The sequence below is a fragment of the Notamacropus eugenii genome, chromosome 3, assembly GCF_028372415.1.
Source record: "Notamacropus eugenii isolate mMacEug1 chromosome 3, mMacEug1.pri_v2, whole genome shotgun sequence".
Lineage (NCBI taxonomy): Eukaryota > Metazoa > Chordata > Mammalia > Diprotodontia > Macropodidae > Notamacropus > Notamacropus eugenii.
The window spans coordinates 44,318,185-44,332,880 of NC_092874.1; positions in this window are offsets into that span (position 1 = coordinate 44,318,185).

Sequence of the window (14,696 nt, forward strand, 5' to 3'; positions counted from 1 at the left end):
AATCCTGTGCTCTTGGCACCATGCCACACTACCTTCTATGTGGTGAAACGATGTCTTTCTTAAATCTCTCATCAGTTCCTCTTCAACTGAGATCTGTCTATGAATACATCCTTTGTTGAGCTCTTGATTGGGATGTCCTCCAAACAGAGTACCTGTAATCCTAGGAAGGGCTCTCCATGCCCTCAGAATTTTCCAATTCTTCAACAAATTCTGAACTGGAGGCACTAAAAATAGAATGTTCCTCAGTGTTTATGTGGCCGTCTTCAGAATCATCATCGGCAATCAGCCAGTGATAAGTCTGAGCAAGGTCAGGTGTAGCAAAGACCTCTCCCTCCAGCAAGAACAGCAAGGAGCTGATTGACTGCAGACACTGCATGCGGATGTTGCTTAACGGCAGTCTCTATCCCCTGCATCTTTGAAATGGTCCGCCAAACATCAATGTAACCCTTTGCAGTCTAAGCAGCCATGTGCAGATATTACGAAGCACATGGCATTTCCTGTGTTCTGCTGACCCTGATGGCAAGAGCTCTGTGCCTGTGTGTTACAAACAGCATTGCTATTAGAAGCCCTTCCTTTCATTTCTGGGACATGTAGTGATGTCTTACTGGCTACGTCCTTGCCTTGTATCCTTATAAATGTCAAATTTGGTTCAGTTAAGGGGCACAACAGGAGGGCTTCATCAAAAACTCCACATACAAGGTAATTCAGTGACATGTCATCTAAGAAATTCCCCCAAATTGCAGTGTGGAGACAAATGGCACAGCTCTGTAATGATACCCCACAGTGCCCTTACCAGGCTGTGACATTTACATCTCCAAACAATGACATGGTACTGGTAAGAAACAGCCGTTTCAAAAACTCCAGGAACTCATCAGATGTGTTGGTCTTGGGTGGTGATGATGGTGGGGATGGTGGTGGGTCTTATTAAGGGTATATATCTGAGCTCTTTTGACTGGCAGGAACATAACATTTAGGGTCCACAATCCTATCTATTTCAAGAAAGAGAGTCTTTCTACGTAACAATTTTAGGAAACAGGTTAATTGACCTGAAACACCTCAGTGCCCCCAAAGAAATCTTTTTAGGGACTGGGCAGCTAAGGATACATACTTATTTATGAGAAGTATTTAAGACTAGAGTTACACTGCCTGTTATAATGCAACTTAGACAGGATCCCTAGTTCTCCATCTGCAAGTATTGGTAGGTTTTGGTTACGAAGGATGAGCTAACTGAACACAATAGAATTTTATCACTGTAAAAGTTCTTCTTTGTGAGACCTGATTTTGGAATCACACTATTATCTTCAGTGTAGTGATATTTCCCAAACTAACTTGTCATAGTACTCTTTAGGCCTTAAATTCAAGGGCAGAATCCAAAAACGCTAGTCTGATTTGGAGGAAGTACTAGGGATGTAGAAAATCTTTGAAAATGAAGCAAGGTAGGAAAAACTGTGGCACAAAATTGAGGACATTTAGCCCCTTTTCATACTGAAAACTGTTTTATCTAAGTATTTTATACAAACATAACTTTATATTTAATAGTTAAGAAAGGAAAATAGTATTAAAATCATGAAATCTTTGTTCCCATTGTGCAGAATGCCTGGGTTCAGCAGAACACAGCTTTGAAAACACCAAACTATTTTAACTACTGAAGATTTTTTTAAAATAACATCATTGCTATGATATACCACAGTACATTCTGGCATTTATAACTAATATATTCCTAGTGAGAAGTAATGCTAAAATTTACAGTAATAAGTGATTATAGTAACCTTGTGTATGAGAGAAGTAAATATTTAAGCTTTGGAGACAAGAATACACTACTTGGTAACATTTTGGGGGAAGACTAGAAAACAGTCTGACAGAAATTGGGTATTGATCAATATCTTACACCATTTACCAAGATATGGTTAAAATGAATGGATGACCTAGATATAAAGGGAGATCTCATAAGAAAACCAAAAGAACATGGAACCCATTACCTATTAGACTAACAAATAGAAGAATTTATGAATAAACAAGAGCTAGAAAGCATTGCAAGATGTAAAATGGATAAAGATATGACCATAACCTGAAACATTTATTAAGCGCCCAGCACAGAGAGCCTGGCACATAGTAAACATTTGGTAAACATTTGTTGGCTGATTTGTTGAGGAGAAATGATGTGGAAGAAAGCAGCTGGGGGCTGGAGTAACAGAAGATGTAGGAATGGAGTGGAAAGGCCAGTGGAATTCCCACCATCTATTGAGGGCAATAAAAAAGGGATTCATTTAAAAAATATTTTTATTGGTTGTTTACTACATACTACTGGGTGCTGTTCCAAAGGTTACAAAGACACAAGACATGATCCTTGCCCACACTGAGTTTGCTACCCAGTCAATGGAAATGCCACTAAGCCACGTAAGTTGTTAGGGAAGTTAAAGCTTCTTTGACTCTCCAGCCATCTCTACCCCTGTGAACTTGGAGGAGGGAAAGATCACTATAGTTTAGACTTTAGGGTTCTCAGTTTTTTGCTTATGTAGAATCTCTCTACATAATAATTCTAGGACATGGGCTGACTGACATCAAACACCTAAATATCCCAAGTAACTATTTTATAAATGGATCAGCTGTCCAGAAAGAAAGGCTTCACCAAGGAGGTAGAACTTCAGCTGTGTCCTTCATAAAACTGAGTCAGATTAGGGATTGGAGAGTAGGTCTTCTGCTTAAGAATGGTTCAAAAAATACACATCTAACAGGACAGCTAAGTGGTGCAGTGGATGGAGTGCTGGAACTGGAGTCAAGAAGACTCATCCTCTTGAGTTAGTGGTGTGACCCTGGGCAAGTCATTTAACCCTGTTTGCCTCAGCTTCCTGATCTGTAAAATGATCTGGAAAAGGAAATGGCAAACCATTCTAGCATCTCTGCCAAGAAAACCCCAAATGGGGTCCCAGAGAGTTGGATACTACTGAAAAAAACTGAACAACAACTACACGTTTTTGGAAGATTTTAGTATAATCTAACTGGCACTCTCCTTTATGCCGATAATCTTTGAAGGGACACATTGAGATTCATTAAGAATTTAGCAAGGATAAGGTTCACATAAGAATGCATCCCTTGCTAGTACCCATTCACAAAGAAGTGGAAAATGCTGCATACTGGCAAAGTATCTTTATATTATGCCCAGAATCATGAGGACAAGACCAAAAGGGGTCCTGGCCTGAGATAGGGTAGCAGAAAAGAAAAGGGTACCTGGTATGCACACCTCTATGATAATAGCCAACATTTATGTAGTGTTTACTATATGCTAGGCACTGTGTTAAGTGCTTTGCTAATATATAACAATATGTAATATTGTTACAAATATAACCGTACAAAACATATAGCAATCCTATAGGGAAGTGGTGTCAAACTCAAAGATATATGGTGCCACTGACCATAAGTATCTGTCTGAGTCACATATTGACTTAAAAAAAACACATAATAACATTATCTATGAGGTACATTTTTATTTATTTTGTTAAATATTTTACAATTGCATTTTAATATAGTTCGAGTCCTAATCAAGAGTATTGCTGCCACATTGGCCCATGTTTGACACTTCAGTTTGGGGATGCAATTATTAGTTTCATTTCACCTCAATGGTCTTGGGAAGAAACTCTAATGGGCAGTAAATTCAAAGGAACAATATGGCCACCATACACCTGGGTACAGGACTCTTAAAGAGATCTCTTATTTGTAACATTTAATATATTTAAGATCTCTCATTATAATCATTGTTATAAGAATGTCTGATAATCCCACAGCTGATTCCATTAGGTGGTACATCCATTACAGAATGCAGTGGAGAAAGAATCTTGTTCTAAGGAGGGTGGAGCCAAGAGTAGAAGCAGAGATCTGCTGCAGCTCTCCCCCCAAACCCCTCAATAAACCTACAAAAACCAGAAGCCACAAAATGACAGACTGAAGCAAATTTCCAGCCCAAGACAATCTGGAAGGTCGACCAGAAGGATTTTTTGCACCATTCTGGGAATGGAGTGCAGTTCAGCATGGACCACACTGGGGCAGACTGAGAGGGAGCAGGCCTTAGGGGATTGGATCTCTGGTGGCTGCTGTGGATTCCAGACTTCTCAATCCACAAATGCTAAAGACAGCTTCAAAGGTCAGTGGGAAGGGACTTTCACCTGGCTGAGAGGAGAGAGCGGTCCCCACCCCAGCCCAGGTCCCTGTCCCAATCCCAGAGCAGCTGTAGCTACTGCTGAAGTGGAGGCTGCTTCTGGAGTCCTCCACTTAACAAAGCTCAAAAGTCAAGTAATTGGCTGGAGAAATGAGCAAATGGGAAAAAGAAACAGATTATATAGATTTTTACTTTCTCAGTGAGGAGGTATTCTCTTACATCATTGGTGACAAGGAAGATCAAAACATACAGCCAGAAGAAGACAACAAAGTCAAAGCTCCTCTATTCAAAGCCTCCAAGGAAAATATGAATTGGTCTCAGGCCATAGAAGAGCTCAGAAAGGATTTTGAAAATCAAGTAAGAGAAGTAGAGGAAAAATTGGGAAGAGAAATGAGAGTGATGCAAGAAAATCATGAAAAACAAGTCAATAGCTTGCTAAAGAAAACCAAAACAAAATGCTGAAGAAAATAACACTTTTAAAATTGGACCAACCCAAATAGCAAAAGAGGTCCAAAATGCCAAAGAGGAGAAGAATGCTTTAAAGAGTAGAATGAGCCAAATGGAAAAAAGAGGTCCAAAAGCTCACTGAAGAGAATAATTCTTTAAAAATTAGAATGAAACAAATGGAAGCTAATGACTTTATGAGAAATCAAGAAGTTATAAAACAAAACAAAAAGAATGAAAAAATAGAAGACAATGTGAAGTATCTCAATGGAAAAACAACTGACCTGGAAAATGGATCCAGAAGAGATCTTTAAAATTATTGGATTACCTGAAAAAAGAGCCTAGACATCATCTTTCAAGAAATTATCAAGGAAAATAGAAATGAAAAGAATCCACCAATCACTTCCTGAAAGAGGTCCCAAAAGGAAAACTCCTAGGAATGTTGCAGCCAAATCCCAGAGTTCCCAGATCAAGGAGAAAATATTACAAGCAGTCAGAAAGAAGTAATTCAAGTATTGTAGAAGCACAATCAGGATAACACAGGACTCGGCTTCTACACTAAGGGATCAGAGGTTTTGGAATATGATATTCCAGAGGTCAAAGGAGATAGGATTCAAACCAAGAATCACCTACTCAGCAAAACTGAGTATAATACTTTAGGGGAAAAAATGGAATTTCAATGAAATAGAGGACTTTCAAGCACTCTTGTTGAAAAGACAAGAGCTGAATAGAAATTTTGACTTTTAAATATGAGAATGAAGAGAAGCATGAAAAGGTAAACAGGAAAGAAAAATCATAAGGGACTTATTAAAGTTAAACTGTTTACCCTCCTACATGGAAAGATGATATGTGTAACTCATGAGGCCTTTCTCAGTATTAGGATAGTTGATATGTGTGTGTGTGTATATATATACACATATATGTATGTATATACACACATATATGTACATATATATGTATGTGCATATATATATATATATATATGAGAGACAAAGGGCACGGGGTGAGTTGAATATGAAGGGAGGATATCTGAAAAAGAAAATTAAGGTTTTAGAGAAATGTAATATAGTAAATCATCTCACATAAAAGAGGCAAGAAGAAAACTTTTATGCTGGAGGTGAAGAAGGGGAAAGTGAGAGGGAATAAGTGAGCCTTCCTTTCATCAGATTTGGCTTCAGGAGGGAATAACATACACACTCAATTGGGTGTGAAAGTTTATCTTACCCCAGAGGAAAGGAGGGGGGAAGGGGATAAGAGATGGGGGATAACAGAAAGGGTAATCAGAAGCAAGCACTTTGGTCAAAGGAGAGAATTAAATAAATGGAACAGGATAGAGGGAAATATAGTTAATCTTTCACAACATCACTGTTATGGATATGTTTTGCATGACCACACATGTATAACCTTTATCGAACTGCTAACCTTCTCAAAGAGGATAGGTGGAGATGGAGGAAAGGAGAGAACGTGGAACTCAAAGCTTTAAAAATGAATATTAGAGGTTGTTTTTACATGCAACCAGGAAATAAGATACATAAGCAATGGGGTATAGAAATCTGTCTTACCCTACAGGAAAATAGAAGGGAAGGGTATGGGGGTGGCGGAGAGATAGAAGGGAGGACAGATTGAAGGAAAGGGCAATCAGAATACATGCTGTCCTAGGTAAGGGTAGGGGAGAGATGGAGAGAAAATTTGAAATTCGAAATTTTATGGAAGTGAATGTTGAAAGCTGAAAATAAATTTATATGAAAAAAATAAGAATCTTGTTCTAGGTGCATAAGATACCTGAATTTGATTGATCACAAAAATTCATCCAGAGAAATATAACAAAGAGAGAAAAGTTAGTGTTTTCTTCTTTTCGTTGCCTTGTAGAATTTTTTTTAAATTCAATGAGCTAACATATAAAGTGCTTGTAAATTCCAAAGTGCTATACAAGATGTCCCAAAAGTTGTAGTACAGTTGACTTTTTGGACACCTGTATAAATGATAGCTATTATTATTTTATTAAGAGATAGTTCTTAAGTGCCTACAGTGCATAAGGCATTGTGTTAAGTGCTCTTCCATATTTAGCAGTTGGGGATTAACTTCACAGGGCAGCTAGGTGTTGTAGCAGATAGAATGTTGGGTCTGGAGACAGGATGACCTGAGTTCAAATTTGGCTTCAGATACTTACTGGGCAAGTGACTTAGCCCTGTTTGCCTCACTTCCTCATCTGTAAATTAAGCTGGAGAAGAAAATGATAAACCACTACAGTATCTTTGCCAAGAAAACCTCAAATAGGTCACAGAGATACAGACATGACTGAAATGACTAACAGCCACAAAAAAGGTGTTTTTTACAAAGAGTAGTCAAATGCCCTGTTAGTTACATAAGGAACTCTAGCACCTTACCTATAAAATACTACTATTATCATCATTACTATAATAGTTTTCCATAATCCAACAGCAAGAAGCAGGCACAAGTGAGGGTAACTAAAATTTACAGGACCAGTCAGAAAACTCTGTAGAAATGAAGAGCTATCAGAAAAGTCCCCAAGCATCTCCATTTACCAAGGGAATACATGACATCAGAGTGCAATTCCAACTGCCCATTCCAGCATTGTCTGACTCAAGAGAAAAGCAGAACAAATAAGGAGGAAAAGGTCCTGTTGACCTAGTCTGGCTGCCTTAATGCATCTGCCCTCTGTTTCCTACTTCCAATAGAAAGATGAAGTCAGATGTTTACATGACTTTTGACTTCCTGAGCTGTTCCAAACTAGACAGGGCAGTGGGTGGGGTCCGGGTTCCTCTTCCTGATCACTGATCAGCATGCTAAGCCCCTGAAATCATGGTATATCCCCAAAACCAGTCTTTGCAAAGGAAAAGAAAGTCATTCTTTTCAACAGTGGTTCAAATCTTGAGTTTCCTTTTAAAAAAAACCCAACCTTTCATTCTTAGAGGTGAGAAGGCCAGGTGACTCCTACAATGAATAATGAAATGTTTTTCAGAAATAAATTGGTGAGGTTATCAGAGGATTTCTTTATTACCAAACTTTCCCCCACCCACCTAATTCTTCCAATGAAATGGATAGAAATGAGAAAAAGGAGTGTTTTCAACAGAGGTTTATCCAGGCAATTAAGCACAATTCTCTGCAAGTAATTTTACTTTATACAAATAAGTGGATGCCCTTTACAGACGTAATCAGGTGCTGGAAGTAAACGTTGACTTGAGAAAGTCTCTCAAAGGAACCTAACAGGATAAGAATAATGCAGGGAAAGGAATACATTTACTGAACATCACATAGTCCCCATTAGGAGATGTCTATGATCACATTATTACGTGCTTTGTCTTCAAACAGAGACTTCTCTGCCTTTTCCACCTATAAGCAGAAAAAGTACTCTCTATCCTCATTATCAGTCTCTTAGCTCAGATTCTCCCTCTGATGCGCCGCTGCTCCTTTTCTTTGGCGGTCCCACTATTTTAAGATCTATCACTGTCACCTTTGTTGTAATAATGTCTTATAATCCCGCTGCTGGTTGACACTAAAGAAGAGTATTCTGATGAGGTGGGTGGAGTGTACCTGGGAAATTTCTTCGTATATAATATATACGAGTCCCTATTGTCTGAATCCCAAACTAGGAACGTAAAGTTTACAAAGATCAATTCATTTGTAAAGCCTATTTGAGAGGACACTTTATTTTCTTGAAATTGGAAATATCCTCGAAAATTCAGTACTTTTGGTCCAGAAAGACAAGAGATGTGCTGCCCCAGTTTTGAGCCTTAGGGCAGATAGAATAAATAAGAAGATTGGAAGGATGAGGAAGGGGCCCAGTCACATCACTCCATTTGTTTCTCTTGACCCAGGCCTCTTCCTGAGAAGGCCAAAGAGGTGAGGAGCTCAAGACAAAGATAATGAACTACTCTGAAAGGCTCTGGCTGTGACTTGTTACCATGGTCTACTTCTGGGTGCAGGAGGGAGGGAAATGGCAATATTTTGAGGACAGGAAAAATATCATGAGGATAGATGACTGTATACAGTAAAAAAAGAATTCCATTCTTTTCAAAGGGTATTTCAAAATTGATATGATTACATTTTAATAACTTTCGCTTATTGAAAAATTGAAATTGAAAAGTTACTGAAAAATTGAACATTGAGGAATTACTATTTTTATCAGGAACATAATCATCAATAAACATGCACATCTCAATATATGATGCACAATAGAAAGTATTGCATAAGAAACTCTCAACTTTTGTCACTTTTTTTTAAAAGATTACAAATTAAAGTTAGTAACCAAAATGCATTGTTTTATTCCCAGGCTCATACAATCATGGTTGTAAGGCTGGAAGGAACCTAAGAGGCCATCTAGACAATCTTTTCATTTTGTGTATAAGGTACCTGGGGCCAAGAGAGGTTAAGGGATTTGCTCAAGGTCACGTAGGCATTAAGTGTTATGAGTCTAGATCTGGACCCTTTCTGAACTTCTTTTTATATCTTGTATATTTTTACAATGTTTTATTGGTGCTCTAATTTATTATTTTTGGGAAACCATTAATTCTCATTGAAGGGAAAATTAGAGGTAACTAGGGAGAAGGGGGATTGTGGGTAGGATGGGAGAAAAATGAGAGATAAATGTTGTTTGTGTTTCGTGCAAGATTAATTTTAAATGTCTCTAAAAGTGGGATTCTTGCTGGCTTCCCCTTCTCAGATTTGGCAGACCTGTAGTTTTTTGGAGGGACACTTAACTAGACCTAATAGAACTTTGACCACCTTTAGGTTCTACCTGTTTCTAGATCCACTTTCTAACAGGAGTCTGTATCTCAAATATAAGGGTTCTTAACTTGTAGGTGTTGTCAGTGCCTCTGGCAAACTGGCAAAGCCCATGGACAAATTTTCAGAATAATGTTTTAAGCAATTGAAGGAAACAATAGATTTCAGTTAGCAGTTAACAAAAATAAAGAAGTAATTTTTTCCTGTGCATGTTCATGTGCCCCCTGAAATCTATCCATGGACCACAGATGAAAAACCGTTGCTCCAATAGAAAGAGCTAAAGATAGTGCCAAGGTTTAGACCATGGAGTATAAAGTGATCTCAGAAGCCAAGAAAAAAAGGATCTAGAATGAAAGGGTAGTTCATAAGTGTCAAATACTGCAAAAAATTCTAAGTAGGAGAAAGATGGAAAGAAGCCATGAGGCTTGATGAGACAAACCACTTGAGAGAGCAGTTTTAAATAAACTGGTAGGATTTTGTGGAGTAGTGGGGACTGAACAAAGTACAAGAACAGGTGAGTGGACAGGAAGTTAAAAAGTAGAGATATCAATCAGAAACTACCTTTCCAAAAGTTTGGTGGTGGAAGAGTGATGAGATTTTTTTTTAGTGGTATAGAAGCTTTGAGAGAATGGTTTGAGGGTTTGTCTTTGTTTTTGTTTCTAAGGTTTAGTGATACCTGACTATGTTGTAATGGGTAAAAATGGCCAGTGACTGAGAGATTGAAGATGTGAGGGAGCTAACCAGGAGGAGTCAGGGATTAAGGTAGATATGGTAGCATTAGCCTTGCCCATGAGGTAGGGACAGCTTTTCTTCTGAACCAGAAAGGATGTAGAAGAGAATGGGTCAAGATACTGAGAAGTATGGAATGAACAGTTGAGGGAATCTCCTGACTAATGACTGCAATATTTTTTAGTGAACTAGGAGTAAATTTTTCAACTCATTGCCTGGCATTCAAGACCCTTTCCCATGCAAATGCCGCCATCGCTTTCAAGTCTGATGTATGCTATGTAACAATGTGTACAATAAGTCAGCAATGACTTCTTTATACTTTATAGAGCTTCTCATTGGTCTCTTGTGCACATAACGCGTATATATTTTCTATTATAGTCATTTCTACGTGTCATAACTCCTTACTAGAATCTAAGTGTCATGAGGATAGGGTCTATGTCTTATCTAAACTCTGTACTGCACCTAGCACCTTGGAAAGAGGTTTTAGCACCCAGCATGTCCTTTAAAGCCATGTTGGCTTTAAATTGCAATTGTACGTCACAAGGGTTGTGATTTTAGGTTTGAGGGTAGGGGGCAGGTGTGTGACGTTGGCTATAGGGAGCGAGAGGAAATGGAAAAGAGTGGGGTAGGACGGCTAAGTTGCAGTGATTTATTTATATACAATTTTATATGTACTTATATATAATTTATATATTTATATAATTTATATATAAAAATTACATGTAATTTATATATACATGTAAATTTGTGATGGGTGAAATCTTTTTTTTTTTTAACTATCTCCAAGCACACTCAGAGTCTGGGAGAAGAAACAGAGAAATCAGATGGAAATCAGGTGACATAGTGGATAGAGTCCTGGATTTGGAATCTGGAAGACCCAAGGTTCAAATCCATGTTGGAATATCTTGCCTTAGACACTTAGCTGTATGGCCCTGGGGAAGTCACTTAACTCTACTCAACTTCCTCCTCAATGGAGACAAGATCATCTACTTCACAGAGTTGTTGGAAGGATCAAATGAGATACTATATGTAAAGGATTTTGTAACCCTTAATAAGCTATAAAAATGCTAGTTATTGTGTTGTTGTCACTACCGTTAGCAAGGATTGATGACTTACAGGTTTAGAATGTGGTAAATTTAGGGAAGCAAGAGATTTTTTGGGTAATATCCAGCAAGTTATAAAAATGCCTGCCCCTATGGTCAAGAATAAGTATGAAGGCAAGAGACAGCAGGGAGGGGGAGATGGACTGGGAAAATACGAATGGGTCAGAGAATCAGAGAGCAAAACAAGATGCAGTATGAGTGAGGAGGTGGGAGAAAAAGAAGGTTAAGAGGTTGTGGTCAGAGAATTGAATTTCAAAATTCAAGATGACCAACTTCATGAAAAGGTAAAGTCAAAGTGTGGTCTTAGATTCTACTTTCTACTTATCAGTATTTGCCTGAAATTGGGAGGGGGGGATGCAGCGGAATATGGAGCTAGAGGTCTTTGGGATTGAGGAAGTGGAAGAACTATTTGGTTGGAGTCCAACAACATGATACTAAAAATCCATGGATGAGGAATATGGAACAGTAACCTCGTTGTTGTCCTTCATTCTCGAAGAGGACCAAAATGACATCACCATGATAAAGTGAAGTTTCAGTATGTCTGACTATGGCTGATCAGACCAATATGAGCTCAGAATGCTCTACCACAGGTTGGGCACAGATAGTCCAGGTGAACATTTGGGGTGGATACTCCAAATTTGCACATCCTATGTTTACTTTGTGCTGTCTCAATTCAGCTTTGCTCATACAGCACAAGACCCTTTCTGATGTGGGTACACCATTCTGAGCAGTCCTGTGCCTGTGTCTTTCATGTCGCACAGTCAAATCTAAAGTTCTTGAAAGAGACCTTGAGAGTGTCCTTGTATCACTTCTTCTGACCACCATGAGATCACCTCCCCATGTGAGTTCTCCACAAAACAGTCTTTTTGGCAAGCGTACATTTTGCATTTGAACAACATGGACAGCCCATCAGAGTTGTGCTCTCTGAGACATAGTCTGAATGCTTGGCAGTTTAGTTCGAGCAAGGACCTCAGTGTCTGGTACCTTATCCTTCCAGGTGATCCTCAGAATCTTCCTAAGACAATTCAAATGGAAATGATTCAGTTTCCTGGCATGGTGTTGGTAGACTGTCCATGTTTCACATGCATATAGCAATGAGGTCAGCACAACAGCTCTGTAGACCTTCAGTTTGGTAGTCAGCCTAATACCTCTTCTCTCCCAGACTTTTCTTTGGAGCCTCCCAAACACTGAGCTAGCTCTGGCAATGCGTGCGTCAGTCTCATTGTCAATGTGTACATCCCTGGAAAGTATACTACCAAGGTAAGTGAACTTATCCATAGCATTCAAAATTTTTCTCCATTTGTTGTAACCTATGGATAGGCAGAGGGTAGCAACAAGGATGGGTGAGCATGAGATCATACAGTTTTATTAGAAAAATGTGATGTCAGGAGGACAGCAGAATGGTCTGGAAGCAGCAAAGGGAAGCAAGTAATCTCCTAGTCCTGGGAGTGAGGAAGAGTGAATGATGAGTGAGCTCCCAGTGGAGGTTTTCAGGGATATCATATCTTCTGGGAGAGGGCCCAGAGTTAGAAAGACTCATCTTCCTGAGTTCATACTTGGCCTCAGACACTTCCTTGCTGTATGACCTTTAGCAAGTCACTTAACCCTGGTTACCTCAGTTTTCTCATCTGTAAAATAAGTTGGAGAAGGAAATGGCAAACCACTCCAGTATCTCTGGCAAGAAAACCCCAAATGGGGTTACAGGAGAGTTAGATATGATTGAAAATGACTCAACAAAAAATCTTCTGCAAAAAGAAGTTTCATTCAGAATGAGGAGCTGAAAGAAGCTTTTTGAAGAAAGATTTTAGGACCTAAGGGGTTTTTTTAAAAATAGATTGAGGTCATGTTTCTGATACATATTGACTGTGTGGCTTTGGATAAATCATTTAACCCTTCATGCTCTAGGCAACTCTTACATAAGTGGCAGAACAGTTGCTGATTTGCATCAGTAGAGAGAACTTCTTCTTTTAGGAGCTTCCTACACAGATAAAAATCACAGGTCTGGACTTCTATACCCTGTAAAATTACAGATTGTAGTTACAAAGGGCACTCTTGAATGGGCCAGATGAAGAGCAGGTGGGATTGCAGCAGGCCTGGGGAAAAGCAGAATTGACTTGAATAGGAATAACCCTTTGGAAAGGGGTTTTAAGGGCAGCTTGAATCTATGCAAATGTTAGAAATGTTGGGGATGTTCTTGGTTGAGTCTTCCAATGCTTAATAAATTATCTATCCAAAAGAGATAAAGTTACAAAGATTGATTGGCAAGTGATGGAACCACCAATCTGCAAATAGGCAGACTAGCATAGATTGAAAGGCATTTTCTATCTTGAAAAAAAAGATCCACGACTTTCACTGAGTTCTTATGAAGTGAGTTAAAAGCAATTACAAAATGATAAAGTATGGGTTAATAGTTTTACTACAAACTAATAAAAACTTATCGAATTAAAGAGAAGTGAAACTTTCATGAAATTAGTTGTTTAAACTGCTTTTTTTAATTCTTTTTTTGTGTTTTTTAAGCCCTGAATCTAATTTCCACAACTTCAAGGCAGTCATTATCTGACAGTGGACTGGTCCTACATGGGAGCCTCAACATACATTCCTGCTATCATCTGAAAGAAAAGGGACATGACAGCTTATCCTTTTGTCTGGATCTTGCCCAAATTGATTTGGCAGGAGAGCTTGAGGTTTATTTTTCTAAAGGATTTGCTAATGGTCAACAAATAGAATGTACCTATTCCCTTTAAAAGAGAGAAATGTAAAGCTCTGCATTTCAGTTTTGAAAAAATCAATTAATTGCACATGTCAAGTATTGAGGAAGCTTGGCTTTTAAAGCAGTTTGTTCGACAAAGACTCGTTTATTCCCATTGACCAAAACCCTAATAATGGAACAGCACCACGTGGAAACTGGCTGCTGAAATAGTTAACATAATCTAGTTCCACCGTTCTCTGCAATTATCAGGCACACTTGGAATGCTATGCTCAGTTTAGGACACTGCATTTTAAGAAAGATATTGAGAAACCAGAATGCATCTAGAGGAGGGCATTCAAGTTAGTTATGCTGTTAAAACTTGCCTTAAATTAGGAATAATTGAAGGACTTGCAGATATTTAACTTAGAATACCAAAGGGAGACCTTTACTGGACTTTGTGAGATGGCTGTGGTTCAGAGGTAAGAGCACTGGATCGGAAGTCAAGCAAATGTGTTCAGATGCTGGCTCTAACATTTATGTGCTGGGTCAGTCTTGGAGAAATGATTTACCTGCTCTGGGCATCAGTTTGGTTGTTTGGTTTTTAATCTGAAAACTGAGGGAGCTACACTACTAACATGCATATGTATAAATATACGTATGTGTGTGTGCATTATATGCTCTCTCTTTCTGTCTCTCTGTCTGTCTCTCTGTCTCCTCCTTTCTCAAACTCCCTTTCAGCTCTAATTTCTCTAATCTTGCATCTGTCTTAAATATTTGAAAAGCTGCCATATGAAAGAAGTTGCTGTATGTTGATCCAGAAGGTAGACCAATG